We start from the raw sequence: 17,437 nt of genomic DNA, 5'->3' as shown, positions 1-17,437 counted from the left end.
CAATTCTGAGATGCACAATATCGGGTTCTTCAGAGGGTTCCCAGCAGGACCAGACTCCAGTTACCTACTGATGTAACCAGCTCAAAATAGAACATTTATTGCCTTTTCTTTCATCTCTTTCTTAATTTTCTATCTTTTTGACTCTGTTTCCTAGAGTCACCTTTCAGATAAGCAACTTGCCCAAGTCTATGTCTCAGGCTGTTTTAGAGGGAAGCCATACTCAGACACTTTTAGAGTATACTACTTTTTACTATTATGAAAATAATGTCAATTAACATCTTTAGTATACAATGTGCTTTTCAGATTATTTTTTGGGTAGATTCCCAGAATTGGAATTGTTGGACCAAAAGATGTGGATTGTGTTTAAGGCTCTTGCTCTGTCCATTGAAAATAGTGTACCTACTTGTATTATTTCTAGAAAAAATATGGTATTGTTATGTCTCACTTTCCTTGTCAATTTTCATTTCTTTAAGATTCAAGAAAAAATTTCATGAAGTCAATGGCTTGTTTCAAAGTTGTGAAGTAGGAGTGACTTGAAATAATGGTTCTTGTGCCATATTTCATTAGTAAAGTCCATTTCTCCCTAATTGACAGAGTATAGCTAGAAATAGCTAAATGCAACGGTCCTTCACAAAAGAAAATTCTTAGAAAAAAATATGTTCATGTGCAAGGTAGTCCTGGGACTCTGAACACCTTGTGATAAATCATTTCAATAAAATTGCAGTCGGCTTTAGAGGGGCAAATGAAAGTATCTTCTCACTTAAGGGCTTTACCAGGTGCTAAAATATCAGTTAAACCTTTCATCTTTTGATGGGGGTAGAGTTTGTGAAAATGAGAGTATAGAAAGCAAAAGATAATAAGCTAAATCAGAAAATTCCGTTCCCCCTCTCAGATTTATAGTTTTCATTTATCTCTCTGTATATAAACCACATCATTTGGCTGAAGAAAAATGGACCTTAAAAATAGTTGACTTTCCTGGTAGTGATGTTTCTTTGTACAATAGGAAACTCCACCAACTTAGACGCCTGACAACTTAATTGATATCCAAGTTTATTTTTAAATGAGTTCCTATAAGAAATGATGTGAAATTTTTAAAGAGGAAGTGCACAAGTGCCCCAGCAATGTATTATTTTAGTGTTTCTAAACTTAAGCTCTAGTTGCTACTACTAAGGTTAACAAATCAGAGGAGATTGGATAGTTTTAAAACCAGCACACCACCCACATATTTCTGATTACTTAAACATTTGTTGTTAAAAGAAACTGGGTTTTGGTTCAAATGGACATCTATTCCTTCTTCTCAAAGTTCCAAAAATAACAGAAAATACACTTTCCAAAATAATAAAACCAAAAAACCTTTGGAAATGAGGAAAGGTACCATCAGCAGACCAGAAGATCTGGGGAATTCCTGAATGATAGAAAGCAAAAGGTATTGTATTGATGGAAAAAGTAGAACAGTAGAAAAACAGAAAATAGTATTGGCAAGGAGTTTAAGGGTATTTATTGGTAGAAGAACTTGGAGAAATGCCCAACTGGGAGTCAACGCCATCTTCATAGGCATGCTACCTGCACAGTTGTGTAGTGCCTGTGCTTAGAAGGGGCCTCTACCTGGTTTAATGCTCTGCTGTTGTCTTGAAATGCTTAATAATTTTTAAATAAAGAACCCTGCATTTTCATTTTGTATCAAGGTCTGCAAATTATATACCGGGTCCTAACTGTTAGTACTACTCTTCCACTCCCTAAACTGGGGCGGTGGAGCAGTTGCCTTACCCTCAGGCCCCAAGTTATTAATGCCTCCAGTCAACAATAGGCTTGCGTGAGGCTCCTAGAAAGATTACTCATGCCTGAGCAAAAATGTAGCACAGGATTTAAGATAACTGTAGACTTATAAAATAAAACAAAATGAAGAAGAAGGACAAGGAGGAGGGGAAGAAGGAGGAGGAGGAAGTTTTCTGGGGATAAAATACACTAAAAAGTCCTTCATAATTTGATATTTGAAAGAGTTCTTGGTTCCTCACCCACATTGGCTGCCTGTAAACACAACTCTGTCCACTTATTTACTGTCAGTTTTCAAGGGAGAGCCCACTGGAGAAATGGACCTGTACAACTAGAGAGAAAAACTGTCTCAGTTCCCTGTGTTAACTAATATCTTCCACCGTTGATAAATATGAATAGATAACAGCTCACCAGACACAGGGGAAAAGAAAACAATGTGAAATGGAAGACCAAAGTTGAAACAATAATTGATTCTGGAGAAGACAGATAATTCAGGGAACAGAAGAGAACATTAAAAATTCTAAATACTATCCTTAGAGGTATTTAAGAAAATATTGTATCCATCAAACAAAACCAGGCTACCTCCAACAGCCTATGTAAGAGAAGGCTACTTGTGGGAGTACAGATGTCTGTGATGACCGTCCTTCACCCCCATGGGAATTTCCCCTTCCATAATCAAGCCTGGAGCCATCTTTGAATGATGTTCTCAGCTGTGGAATCACAGCTCCACGGGACTGGAGCAGAGTTTGGTGAGAGAGTTCTCGGGAGAACTTGCCTATGTTTCCTGGAGTTTGAGGGCACAGTTGATTCCAGACAGGTGTCCATTTCTTAAACTGAGAATTTTGATGACAGGAGGAGGCTGAACGAAGTTTCCTATGGCAGCAGAGGGCAGCAGTGGGAGCAAGCTGCACTTCCATCATTCAGAGGACGAGAGTGGCCGAATTACTGTGGACCAAGTGGATGCCGTGGAGGTGGCCAGGCTCCAGTCATCTTGAAAGAATGAGGAGGCATCAGAAGAAAGAGGCCACAGCGTATACTGCTGAAGGGAGAGCTGGGTGGAGGTGGTGACAAGATGTCAGCCAGAAGGTGAATTAAGTCAAAAAACAGTGCAGTTTGGAGATCCCCAGTTTTGTGTGTGGCTTTTGTTCATTAAAGCTCCCTATGTGCACCTGCCACAACAGAGGGTATGGGCAGCTAGTGTTGCCCAAAGGAGAACCAACAACACAGTTTAAGCAAAAACTCCTCTGCTGCTTTCTCCTCTAATACCTCCTTTCCCTTCTCCTGCCCCTGGACGATCCAGCAGCAAGGAGGGAAGAGACATGAAAGAACAAGATCATTCTGCCTTTCTCCACTGCTGCTCTGAGGTGGGTCAGGCCTGAACTGGAGGAAGGGAAAAAGCGTTCAAATGGATGAGAGGTTAAGGTTTTGGTTTAAACTGGAGTGACATTTCAACATTTGAAAACAAGACTTTTCTGATATCTGAGTGTGGCAGGAAAGCTATGGGATCTGTCTAGGATATTCATAGAGGGTAGAGATGGCAAATCTGATGAAGCATTGTTTTTAAAATGTAGGTTTTATTATTATTCAGATACGGCAAAGCCAACAGATGGAGAGATGGCTGCTATTGAAAAGATGGTTTGTTTGACTCACACGCCGCAAGAAGAGGGGCCTTGCCACAGCATGGGGGTGCACACAGAGAAGGACCAGCGTCCATCAAGAGGCAGAGGGAAGGGGGAAGATGCGGGCAGAGCCTTTATTGTGCTTTTTGTGGGAAGGAAAGGGTAAGGAAGCACAAGCAGATTTAGGATTGACTAGTTTGAATAATTTCTTTTATTTTTCCAGCTTTCTTGAGATATATTGATACATAACATTGTGTAAATTTAAGTATACAATGTGATGATTCGATACGCTTATTTCAAAATGATTACCACAATAGCGTTAGTTAACACCTCCACCACCTCACATAATTACCATTTCTTTTGTGTGGTGAGGACATTTAAGATCTACTCTCTTAGCAAATTTCAAATATATAATACAGTATTGTTAGCTATACTCCATAGTCACCATGCTGTACATTAGATCATTAGATCCTCAGAACTTATTCATGGAAGTTTATACTCTTTGACCGACATTTCCTCATTTCCCCCAATCCCCAGGCCCCGGCAACCACCATTCTACTCTCTGTTTCTATGAGTTGGATGTTTTCAGATTCTGCAAATAAGTGAAATTATATAGTATTTATCTTTCTCTGTCTGAATTATTTCATTTAGCATAATGTCCTCAAGGTCCATCATTATTGATGCAAAGGGCAGGATTTCTTTTTTCTTCATGGCTGAAAAATGATCCATTGTGTATATATACCACATCTTCTTTATCCGTTTATCTGTTGATAGACACTTAGGTTGTTCCCTTATCTTTGCTGTTGTGAATAATGCTGCAATGAACATGGGAGCGTAGATATCTCGTCGAGATCCTGATTTCACTTCCTTTGGATATATACCCAGAAGTGGGATTGCTGGATCATATGGTAGTTCTTTTTTTATTTTTTTTTTGAGGAACCTCCATACTGGTTTCCATATTAACTGTACCTATTTACATTACCACCAATAGTACACAGGATTCCCTTATCTCCACATCCTCACCAATACTTATTATCTCTTGTCTTTTTGATAATAGCCATTCTAACAGGTGTGAGGTGATATCTCATTGTGGATATCTTATTTCCCTTATGATTAGTGATGTTGAGCATCTTTTCATGTACCTGTTAGCCATTTGTATATCTTCTTTGAAAAAAAAGTCTATTTACATCCTCTGCCCATTTTTTAATAGGATTGTTCATTTTTTTTGCTATTGAGTTGTATGAGTTCCTTACATATTTTGGATATTAACTCCTTAACAGATATATGGTTTGCAAATATTTTCTCCCATTTCAAGATTGCCTTTCATTTTATCGATCATTTCTTTTGCTATGCAGAAGCTTTTTAGTTTGATGTAGTCCCGCTTGTTTATTTTTGCTTTCGTTGCTCGTGTTTTTGGGTTCATATCCAAAAAGTCATTGCCTAGACTAATGTCAAGGAGGTTTTTCCTAGAAATTTTATGGTTTCAGGTGTTATGTTTAAGTCTTTAACACATTTTGAGTTAATTTTTATGAGTGGTATAAGATAGGGGTCCAATTTTATTCTTTTGTGTTTGATTATCCAGTTTTCCCAACACCATTTATTGAAGGGACTGTCCTTTCCTCATTGACTATTCTTGGCTTCCTTGTCAAATATTAGTTGGCCGTATATGTGAGGACTTATTTCTGGGCTCTCTAGTCTGTTCCATTGGTCTACGTGTCTATTTTTATGCCAGTACCATACTGTTTTAATTACTATAGCTTTGTAATACAGTTTGAAATGAGGAAGTGTGATGCCTCCAGCTTTGTTCTTATTTCTCATTATTGCTTTGGCTATTTGGGGTGTTTTGTGGTTCCATACAAATTTTAGGATTGTTTGTTCTATTTCTGTGAAAATTGCCACTGTGATTTTGATAGAGATTGCACTGAATTTAGAAACGGCTTTGGATGCTATGGACATTTTAACAATATTAACTGTCCAATCTGTGAACCTGAGATATCTTTCCATTTATTTGTTTCTTCATCAATTTCTTTCATCAAAGTTTTATAGTTTTCAGTGTACAGATCTTTCACCTCCTTGGTTAAATTTATTCCTAAGTATTTATTGTTTTTGATGCTATTGTGAATTGGATTGTTTTTTCTTTATTTCTTTTTCGGATATTTCATTGTTACTGTATAGAAACACAACTGATTTCCATGTTAATTTTGTATCCTGCAACTTTACTAAATTTGTTTATTAGTTGTAACTTTTTTTGGTGGAGTCTTTAGGATTTTCTATGTATAAGATCGTATCCTCTTCAAACAGAGACAATTTTACTTTCTTTCTGATTTAGATGACTTTTACTTCTTTTTCTTGACTAATTGCTCTGGCTAGGACTTCCAGCACTATGTAGAATAGGAGTCCTGAGATTGGGCACCCTTGAAATATCCCTGATCTTAGAAGAAAAGCTTTCAACCTTTCATTGTTGAATATCATATTAGCTGAGGGCTTGTCACGTACGGCCTTTATTATGTTGAGGAACGTTCCTTCTATACCCAATTTGTTGAGAAGTTTTTTTTTTTTTTTATCATAAATGGGTATTGAATTTTGTCAAATGCTTTTTCTGCATCTATTGAGATGATCATGATTTTTATCTTTCATTCTATTAATGTGGTGCATCACATTTATTGATTTGCATATGTTTAACGATCCTTACATCCCAGAGATAAATCCCACTTGATCATGGTGTATGATCCTTTTAATGTGCTGCTGAATTTGATTGAGAATTTTTGCATCTATGTTTATCAGGGATATTAGCCTGTAGTTTTCTTTTCTCGTAGTCTTTTTATCTGGCTTTGGTATCAGGGTATTGCTGGCCTCATAAAATGAGTTTGGGAGTGTTCCCTTCTCTTCAATTTTTTTGAAGCGTTTGAGAAGGATTGGCATTAATTCTTCTTTAAGTGTTTGGTAGAATTTCACTAGTGATACCATCCGATCCTGAGTTTTCCTTTGTTGAGAGGTTTTTGATTATTGATTCAATCCCCTTACTTGGTATTGATCTGTTCAGATTTTATATGTTTTCATGATTCAGTCTTGGTAGGTTATGTGTTTCTAGGAATTTATCCATTTCTTCTAGGTTATCCAATTTGTTGGCATATAATTATTCATTGTAGTCTGTTATGATCCTTCATATTTCTGTAGTATCAGATGTAATGTCTCCTCTTTTATTTCTGATTGTATCTGAGTCTGCTAAAGCTCACTCTCACCACTGTCATGAGCACACACAGAGAGCTGGCCACAGGGTGGGGGGTGTGTGTGTGGGTGAGGCACATGGAGTGCTGGGGATGCCCATGGGCCGGTTGGGGAGATCTGAGGGCAAGGAGTCCCCAGGGGCTTGTGGGTGGGCTTCTTGATAGAGTCTGTCACATGGTTAGTAGGATCTGCATCCCTTTAATGCTTTCCAGAGAGTCCTATCTGCTTCTCTCCCAGTCACTCCCTGCCCCTGAGTCATGCAGTTCATGATTCAGTACTCTGGTTGGTGGAGGAGAGAAATGGTCTCTTTGGCAGCATCCTGCACAGCTGGGGAAGCCAGGTGCTCACTCACACATTCTCACTCTCCCCCTCCAACCCCTCTGCCCCTTGCTGGAGAAATCACTCCTGAGAAGGGCTCTTTTGACCCTAAGCTGTGCTACCTTGGGGGAGAGGTGTTGTGGGTAAAGTCAAACTGTTCCTTTTACCCACACTAATGTGTCCAAACTTGGATTTTTTTTTTTGCTCCAATGATGTGCTGGAACTTCTTCTCTGGAAACCTGGACTTCCACAAAGGCTGTCTCGTCTGTGGGTGATTGTCTAAGACAGTGTTCTCCAGGGCCTCCCAGACCATGCTGAGAGGGGCTGGAGCTGGTTCATAGGCCACTGTAGAGTCCACAGCTAGGACTGAGGTCTCTATGCCTATTACCTAATGCATGGGGGTGGTGGTGTGTGGCAAGACTCCTCCTGGGTCCCTTGGGGAATGGTGCTGGATCCCACAGCTCCCACAGAGGCACTTTTTTCTGTGGATGGATGCCAAATTGTTGTTGTTGAGGGGGGCAATATGAGTGGACAATGTCTTATTTGGCCATGTTGCTGATGTCACTCATAGTTTGAATAATTTTAGAGAGCTCTGGGGCATAGGGGCTGTCCTTAGTTGTTTGGTACCTGGCCCTGGGGTGATTAGGGCAGGGGGATAGTGGCCCTTAGTAAGAGAGTCAGATAGAGAAGGTGGTTGGGGTCAGGGCTCTGGATTGGTTGGTTTGCCTATGAAAGGTGTGCTGCAGGCCAGTTGTTTACTATCTTAGGAATTAGCTCACTCTGAGAGGGGCAGTTCAAACATGTTTGAAGGCAGTAGAACAATAAAAAAGCTATTCTCTTATTTTACCCAATTAGGTTCATCCTGTTCAGTAAACTGATGAATTCATATAGTGCCATTTGGGTAATAGGGCTGGGTTGGGGAGGAAAGATAGACTTTTTCCTTTTATACTTTTATAATTATCATCATGTTCATGTATGCCTTTTATAAATCAACAAGTATCATTTCAAGAGGAAAGAAAATCTCAAGAAAGAATAAGAAAGAAAAGAAAAAGATTGCAGAATCCATACTTTTGGGTTTCCCAATGCGAAAGACTTTATAAAAATTACTCTGGCATGTAGTTGATGAAAATTTTGCATTTGATCTTTCACTACTATTTAATTTAGCATTGATCAAACTCACTGCAGGGTGAGAAATAGTTTTTTTTCCCTTTGTTTCTCCCTTTCATTCTATTTTCTGCTATTTTTCACTTAAGCAGATTTTCAATGATCTGAGTACCATTGGATGTAGATCTAGCATAACTAGGGTGATAACTAGGGTTATCATCTTAACCAGGACATATTTGAATGTGCAAGTGAGCAGTATTAATAATTACACTGGGACAACAGGCATAAACTGGAACAGTCTTGGTCAAACTGGGACATATGTTCACCCAAGCAAAGCTCTTCTTCACTGGCTCCCCCTTACTTGAGGGATAAACTTCAAACTCTTCAGAAAGGCACACAGCCCTATATGATCTGGCCCTAGGCTATCTCTCATGTCACTCCATCCTGCCATTGTTACCTGGGCAGCATATAACTGCTTGTAGAGCCATCCCTGACTCTATGTACTATCCCCGTCTGCAAGCTACACTCAACCCTGTGCTTGCTTCTGGGACTTTGCCCATGCTGCCCTCCGTCTGGAATGACCTCTCTGTCCCCATTAATGATGCCTATCTCTACTTTAAGATTTTGCTAATTTCCTTCAGAAAAGCTTTGAGTGCCCTTCTGCGTTACCATGTGTTTATTTTTATTATTCTCTGCCACATTGTTTATACTTGTCTGTTTTGGTCATTGGTCCCTCCACTAGATCTGAGCTCCTCCAATGGCAATAGCTGCCTTTGTCTGCTCCTGCCACACTATGAGACACTTCAATATTTGTTGAATGAATGAGTGAATGAGTGAACAATACACTTCAGATGCACAGATCTAAAGCACAGAGTCTTTAGAAGGCAGAATGACTTATTCTTGGACAGAAATTCATGGTGTATCTACCTAGAACATCTTTTCTACTTTTTCTTTTGATCATAATGTTATCATTAATGTAAAACATGCTAATCAGATTAAATAATTATTTTGGGAGGATAGATATTGGAAGCATTAAGATTTGAGACCTAGTTTTGAAGATCAGTTCTTTTTCTTATATATCTGTGTTCTTTCCTGGTTTTACTTTCTCTGAAACCCCTTCAGACAGGGTGACTCAGGGCTGGAGGTCTGAGTTTTATTATGTTTTTTTCCTGACATAGCAGTTTGAATTTCAATCTGCTACCCAGAAGCTGAGTTAGCTATGTATCTATATGTGGACACTTCCTGGATTTAGAAGAAGTAGGATTAACAGCTTATGGAAGGTGTAAAGACAGGAAAGGAATTATCATAAGAATCGTAGAAATAAGTTCCTTCAGTTTAGAGTAGGGAGATATTGCCATATTGCCCAGCCTATGACTCAAAGGGAACTTAGAATTCTTTTGATTTGATAGAGTACATAGTCTCTAGAAAGGGAAAAAAACCAAAATATCCATCGGTAGGTGATAGCTAAATAAATTATAGTAAATCCATACAGTGTAATATAATACAGCCATTGAAATTAATAAGCTAAATCTATAAGTGCTGACATAGAAATAGGTACAAAATATATTAAACGGAAAAATGTAGGATAATATGTAAAGTATGACACCATTTTTGTTAAAATATATATAAATATGACAAGATACAAATGTTCAACTGTTCAAATTATTTTTTTAACTTTTTGTTTTTAGATAAGTGTAGAGTCTCATACAGTTGTAGGAAATAATATAGAGAGACCCCCATTTGCCCTTCCTCCAGTTTCGCCCAATGGTAACGTCTTGTATAAGTATAGTACAATGAAATTACAGCAACCATGAAATTGACATCAATACAATCCATTGACTTTATTCAGATCCAACTATTTTAAATTAATTTTAATTTTTATTAAATTATTCAGTGCCTGTTAAAAACTTAGTACTAAAGACATATTACTCTTAGGTACTAAAAGACTTAGGTTCCAGTTATCTATTGCTGTATAACAAACTACTCCAATATGGCATGAGTGAAACCAACACTAATTTTATTATATCTCATGATTTTGTAGATCAGGAATTCAAGCAGGGTTTTGCTGGGTGATTTTTCTGTTCCATGTGGCATTAACTGGGTGTAGTCAGCTGGTGTCTGGTCTGATCTGGTGGTTGGAAGGCAGCTTCATTCACATGTCTGGTGTCTTAGGGGGGTGGCTAGAAGATTGGGCTCAGCTGGTTATTTCTCTCTTAATGCAATCTCAGGGCCTCTCCATGTGGTCTCTCACGTGAGGTGGCTTGTCTTCTTACATGTTGTTTCAGGGATTCATGAGACCACAATGGAAACTTCTTTTTTTTTTTTTGCTTGAATTTATTTATTTATTTATTTATTTATTTATTTATTTATTTATTTATTGCAGTAACATTGGTTTATAACATTGTATAAATTTCAGGTGTACATCATTATACTTCTATTTCTGCATAGATTACATCATGTTCACTACCCAAATACTAATTACAGCCCATCACCACACACATGTGCCAAATTATCCCTTTCGCCCTCCTCCCTCTCCGCTTCCCCTCTGGTAACCACCAATCCAATCTCTGTCTCTATGTGTTTGTTTGTTGTTGTTATTATCTACTACTTAATGAGTGAGATCATACCGTATTTGACCTTCTCCCTCTGACTTATTTCGCTTAGCATAATACCTTCAATGTCCATCCATGTTGTCGCAAATGGCTGGATTTCATTGTTTCTGATGGCTGAGTAGTATTCCATTGTATATATATACCACATCTTCTTTATCCATTCGTCTATGATGGGCACTTAGGTTGCTTCCAAGTCTTGGCTATTGTGAATAACGCTGCAATGGACACAGGGGTGCATGTATCTTTATGCATTGGTGTTTTCAAGTTCTTTGGATAAATACCCAGCAGTGGAATAGCTGGATCATATGGTAGTTCTATCCTTAATTTTTTGAGGAATCTCCATACTGTTTTCCATAGTGGCTGCACCAGTTTGCACTCCCACCAGCAGTGTATGAGAGTTCCCTTCTCTGCACATCCTCTCCAACACATGTTGTTTCCTGTCTTGTTAATTATAGCCATTCTGACGGGTGTGAGGTGATATCTCATTGTAGTTTTGATTTGCGTTTCCCTGATAGTTAATGATGTTGAACATTTTTTCATGTGCCTGATGGCCATCTGTATATCTTCTTTGGAGAAATGTCTGTTCAGGTCTTTTGCCCATTTTTTAATTGGGTTGTTAGTTTTTTTGTTGTTGAGATGCATGAGTTCTTGATATATTTTGGAGATTAAGCCCTTATCAGATGTATGGTTTGCAAATATCTTCTCCTTGTAAGGTTGTCTTTTCGTTTTGTTGATGGTTTCTTTTGCTGTGCAGAAGCTTTTTAGTTTGATGTAGTCCCATTTGTTTATTTTTTCTATTGTGTCTCTCGCCCAGTCAGACATGGTGCTTGAAAACATGTTGCTAAGACCGATGTCAAAGAGCATACTGCCTGTGTTTTCTTCTAGAAGTTTCATAGTTTCAGATCTGACATTCAAGTCTTTCCATTTTGAGTTAATTTTTGTGTATGGTGTAAGGTAAGGTTCTACTTTCATTTTTTTGCATGTGGCTGTCCAGTTTTCCCAACACCATTTGTTGAAGAGACTTTCTTTTCTCCATTGTATGTTCTTGGCTCCTTTGTCAAAGATTAGCTGTCCATAGATGTGTGGGTTTATTTCTGGGCTTTCTATTCTATTCCATTGATCTGTGTGTCTGTTTTTGTGCCAGTACCATGCTGTTTTGGTTACTATAGCTTTGTAGTATATTTTGAAATCAGGGAGTGTGATACCTCCAGCTTTGTTCTTTTTTCTCAGGATTCCTTTAGCTATTCAGAGTCTTCTGTTGTTCCATATAAATTTTAGGATTCTTTTTGTTCTATTTCTGTGAAAAATGTTGGAACTTTGATAGGGATTGCATTGAATCTATAGATGGCTTTAGGAAGTATGGACATCTTAACTATGTTAATTCTTCCAATCCAAGAGCACGGAATATCTTTGCATTTCTTTGTGTCTTCTTCAATTTCTTTCAGCAATGTTTTATAGTTTTCGGTGTACAGATCTTTCACCTCTTTGGTTAAGTTTATTCCTAGGTATTTTATTCTTTTTGTTGCAATTGTAAGTGGGATTGTCTTCTTAATTTCTCTTTCTGCGACTTTGTTGTTAGTGTATGGAAATGCAACTGATTTTTGTATGTTGATTTTGTATCCTGCAACTTTAACATATTCATTTATTACTTCTAAAAATTTTTGGTGGATTCTTTAGGGTTTTCTATATATAAAATCATGTCATCTGCAAATAGTGAGAGTTTCACTTCTTCCTTTCCAATTTGGATCCCTTTTATTTCTTTTTCTTGCTTGATTGCTCTGGCTAGGACTTCCAGTACTATGTTAAATAGGAGTGGTGAGAGTGGGCATCCTTGTCTGGTTTCTGTTCTTAGAGGATAGCTTTCAATCTTTCACCATTGAGGATGATATTAGCTGTGGGTTTGTCATAGATGGCCTTTATTATGTTGAGGTACTTTCCTTCTATACTGATTTTATTCAGAGTTTTTATCATAAATGGATGCTGTATCTTGTCAAATGCTTTCTCTGCATCTATTGAGATGATCATGTGATTTTTATTCTTCATTTTATTAATGTGGTGTGTCATGTTGATTGATTTGTGAATGTTGAACCATCCTTACATACCTGGAATAAATCCCTCTTGATCACGATGTATAATATTTTTAATGCATTGTTGTATGCGATTTGCTAGTATTGTGTTGAGGATTTTTGCATCGATGTTCATCAGTGATATTGGCCTGTAATTTTCTTTTTTTGTGTTGTCCTTGTCTGGTTTTGGTATCAGGGTACTGTCGGCTTCGTAGAATGAGTTAGGGAGCTTCCTCCCCTCCTCAATTTTTTGGAAGAGTTTTAGAAGGATAGGTATTAAGTCTTCTTTGAATGTTTGGTAGAATTCACCAGGGAAGCCGTCTGGTCCTGGACTTTTATTTTTGGGGAGGTTTTTGATTACTGTTTTGATCTCCTTACTGGTGATTGGTCAGTTCAAATTCTCTATTTCTGGGCTGGCCCTGTGGCTTAGCGGTTAAGTGCGCGCGCTCCGCTGCTGGCGGCCCGGGTTTGGATCCTGGGCGCGCACTGACGGACTGCTTCTCTGGCCATGCTGAGGCCGCGTCCCACATACAGCAACTGGAAGAATGTGCAGCTATGACATACAACTATCTACTGGGGCTTTGGGGGAAAAAAAAATTCTCTATTTCTTCTTGATCCAGTTTTGGAAGGTTGTATGATTCTAAGAATTTATCCATTTCTTCCAGATTGTCGAATTGGTTGGCATATAGCTTTTCATAGTATTCTCTTATAATCTTTTGTATTTCTGAGGTGTCTGTTGCAATTTCTCCTCTTTCATTTCTGATTTTACTTATTTGAGCCTTCTCTCTTTTTTTCTTGGTGAGTCTAGCTAAAGGTTTGTCAATTTTGTTTATCTTTTCAAAGAACCAGCTCTTGGTTTTATTAATTTTTTCTATTGTTTTTTTAGTCTCTATTTCATTTATTTCTGCTCTGATTTTTATTATTTCCCTTCTTCTACTGATTTTGGGCTTTGTTTGTTCTTCTTTTTCCAGTTCCTTTAGGTGCACACAATGGAAACTTCTAATTTTAAAAATCTACGACTGGAAATGGCAGAGTATCATGACAACTGGTACATTATCGGTTAGCAGTTATAGGCCAGCCAAATTCATTCAAGGAGAGGGGAAATAAACTCCACCCTTTCATGGGAAGAGTGTTAAAGAATTTGTGGCCATCTTTAATCCACCATAGCTAATAATGAAAAAAGGAAGCTCCTTGCTCCATCCTTTACCTCTCTAGATACCTGCTCCCCAGAGGCAACCACTTTCAACTTTTTAACTGTTGTTATTTTGAATAATGTGGTTACACTGCCATTTTCCTGGATTTATCAATTTTACACATTATTTTTTGGCTTCTTTTCAGGTCAAATGAGGTTTTACCTCAATCTCTCCTCTCTCCCCACGCCCCCCCCCCCCCCTACAAGCACACACATTTTCCCTTCTCTGATTACCCCAATAGAGCAATGTCATTATTTGGATGATATTAGATAATCTACTAATTCTATCTTTGTTCCCTGGAGACAAGATCTTTCCAGAGCTTTCTGTCCCCCTGCTCCTATCTGGACTGGTTGCTCTAGGCCTGCTGCTGCTCAGCTGTCATCCTGGGATTTCTCTTCACTATTATTCTGGGAAGTCTCTTTGCCTCTCTCTTGTGTTAGAGCCTCTGTTTTCTTGGATCCCAAATTTCTCTTTTTTGGTTAACCACCTTGTTTTACTGGAGTCAATCTCTTTTGTCCCTAAACTCATCTTGGGTTTGTCTTTTCTTTTTGGCATTAGTAGAAGACATTTGTCTTATTGGGGATGGGAGGAAGGTAGTCGTGAATGTTTGGCAACCTTCTCCAGCACGGAAAGCAAAGCTCTCTCTTCTCTTCCAGGAATGGGAGATCTGGAAATATCGTTTCTGGAGAAAGCTCTTCTTGCTCTTGAGGAAAAGAAACTGATGCTATGGGACCCAGGTTTAATGGATGATCATGGCTCTACCTATTAGCCGTTAATAGGTGCTGTGTTAGAAAAAGGGAAAATAGAACTTTTTTATGTGGCAACAGGAGAAGAGGAATATAGGTTTAATTGGGAGAGGCTGAGGAAGGAAGAAGTGTGTGTATGGGGGCAGAGGTGAACACAAGGGCTAGGAGAGAGGGGTCACTGCCAGAGAAGTTCAAAGTCATGCTATTGATGGTCCTGCTCTTTATTGGGAATTTCATGTCGCTGGCCTCAAGTGTCCTGCCAGTAAGTCATACAGCCATTGTGAGTATGGAAGCAATACCCAGCTGAATCTCCTCTCCTTGACTCTATCTATAACAAATAGAGGAAGCTACTTTCTTATTCGTACCCTCCCTCTGCCTCTAGGACAGCTACAAGACCAAAGGAATTCTTGGACACCTGGTGAGGAGGTTTGTGAATTGAACTGAGCATGCAGGAGCATCTCAAGCTTGGACATTAGAAGTGGACACTTGCACCATATATACAGAGTAGGTCAAAATTGAATCAATCTAAAATGACTGTGCAACAGTTTAGCTTCTCTACTTCTATAACTGACTTCATCTTCCTCTGGAGCTACTTAAATTCCTGGTGATTGTGGAAAATCACTTTTTAAAGCTTATGATTAAAAGGTAATTTAACCTATTCCAGTTAATAGTTTCATTTTTATGGGTATATGTGTACTCATATTCAAGCAATTTAAAATTCAGACTCCCCACCAGAGTTGTTTCTCTTCTGAAGAGTCTGCCTTTTCCTCATGCCCAAGATGGTGTCTGGGTACAAGGGGGAGTTTGTTTATCTTCATAGCTTTCGGGAAGGGCTCCTTGCCCAAGTGATATTGTTCGCTGTTTTCCTGTCGACCACCAGTTGGGGGATATACTCCCCTCTGCAGTGAGTGACTTCCGTCCTCACTGCATCCACTGCTGAAATGTGCAGTTTAGTCCTCCATTGGCTCTCTGGCCTACCCTGTCTTACTTGTGGCCTTCAGTGTCATCTCACCTCTCTCTAGAGTGACCCAAAGGCAAGCTCTCGACTCTTGGTTAGCTTCCATGACCTTCTCTGGGAGCAAGCAGGAACTTCTATATCCTTTCTACACTACATGGGAAAGTATGGGAGACTTGAGGATAGCTAACACGATCTTTGCTGTCTAACAACTCATGCTTATTTCTCCTAAGCTGCAGACACCCATGTTGGTTTAGGTCAGCAGACACTCTGTGAGGTGGTCTGCTCATGTGTTCCAAATAGGAACTGTAGTGCACAAGGGCCTTTTTCTACACAGGACACAATTCACCAGTCTAAGGCTTCCACCTTGTCTCTTCTACACCTGATTTCTGTCTCCACAATCAACCCCTCAACTGGCTAAATCTTAGGGTGTGGAGTGAGAGCACTGAAACCCTAAAGAACCCAGGTGGCATGTGCACAATGTTCCCTCCTAAGCTTTCCCACTGCTCAGTAGAAGAACATGTATTCTCCCCAATCTGGTGGATACTTCTCTCATCATGTTCTCCACTGTGGACTTTTGTTCTAGGTGATATTTGCCATCACCTGTCCTCAGGCAATTAAGTTTTAATGGTGGAAGGAGCTTCAGGGACAAAAAAAAAAAGAAAAAAAATATGGATTACTGAAAAGGAAAATGTTCTGGGAGGCACTGAAAATGATTTCTCTCATTACCTCTTTTAAACCCACTCTGTAGGTCTAATATTATATCTGTTCTGTTGAAATTTTGGGCCATGCCCATAATTTTTTAGGTCACTCTTTGATAGTTATAAAGCCCTTTTTCACAAGAACAGTCTCATATCGACAATAGAAATATACAGGCCAGTGTAATAATCAAAACCCTATACTCATATCTAATTGTCATTATATAGGTTTCAGCTCAAAAATCTTCTCCCCAGAAAGGCCTTCTCTGACCATTCTATATTAAAAGTAGCCTCAAGGTGGCCTCCTAGCCACTTTATATTTTATCACCTTGATTTAATTCACTTAAAATATTCATATTAAAGGCTTACTATGTGCCATCCAGAATTATTCCATGCACCAGGGATATTACAATAAACAAGATAGACCAGGTCCTTTATCTAGTGGGAGGGGGCAGATAATAGACAAACTTAAATGAGCAGAAAAAATATCATTTAGCCATATGTGCTGTGCAGAGAATTAAAAACAGTGATATGATAGAGTGACTGGGTGACTAATTTACGTTGTGCGGTCAGGAAAGGTCTCTCTGAGGAGGTGACATTTAAGCTCATTTCAGAATGACAACCTTTTACTTGTTGCATGCTGTGTAATCAACAGAGGAAAGAGCTTGCAAGATTGTACGTCATGCAGCATAATTCCTAGATGAGAGTACTTGAGCGTAACTACACAATGTTCCCTGGGGTATTGGGACAACCTGGTGGAGTGATGAGTGATCCCAAGCATGGTCAGAAGTTATGCCGTTATTTTGCCTGAACCAATTCGTGGTTCAGTCGAATATTAAGTTCCCATGACCCTTCTACTTTTTGATTGAAAAAGACCCTGGGATGCTGGGCTGATGACAAAAGTGGGTGCTGTACCAACTAACTAAGCCTAAGAAATTGTGCAATTTGTAATGCAATTGCTCAATCTCTGCAGATGATGCAGAATCTGAGAACCAGAGGGTCCATGTGGAGGAATTACTGAACTCATGCTCCCTTCTGCCTGATGAATCTTGGGTCCAGGCATATTTGGAAATGGAGCACTCAGTGGAGGAGAGGAGTTACAAAGAGTCCCTTTTAATAGATTCT

The 17,437-nt window shown here is 38.9% G+C and overlaps 1 long non-coding RNA gene across 1 annotated transcript in view; it reads left to right on the top strand.

The window, feature by feature from the left end:
- The window catches only part of LOC131411378 (uncharacterized), a 79,679-nt gene that overhangs the window by 57,921 nt on the left and 4,321 nt on the right, over nucleotides 1–17,437 (top strand). Inside the window, exon 4 of the long non-coding RNA XR_009221547.1 lies at nucleotides 15,042–15,163. This is a non-coding gene — a long non-coding RNA (uncharacterized LOC131411378). The remainder of the gene's footprint in view (nucleotides 1–15,041; nucleotides 15,164–17,437) is intronic.

This window comes from Diceros bicornis, chromosome 11, assembly GCF_020826845.1.
Source record: "Diceros bicornis minor isolate mBicDic1 chromosome 11, mDicBic1.mat.cur, whole genome shotgun sequence".
Classification (NCBI taxonomy): Eukaryota; Metazoa; Chordata; class Mammalia; order Perissodactyla; family Rhinocerotidae; genus Diceros; species Diceros bicornis.
This window is presented reverse-complemented; position numbering and strand designations above follow the sequence as displayed.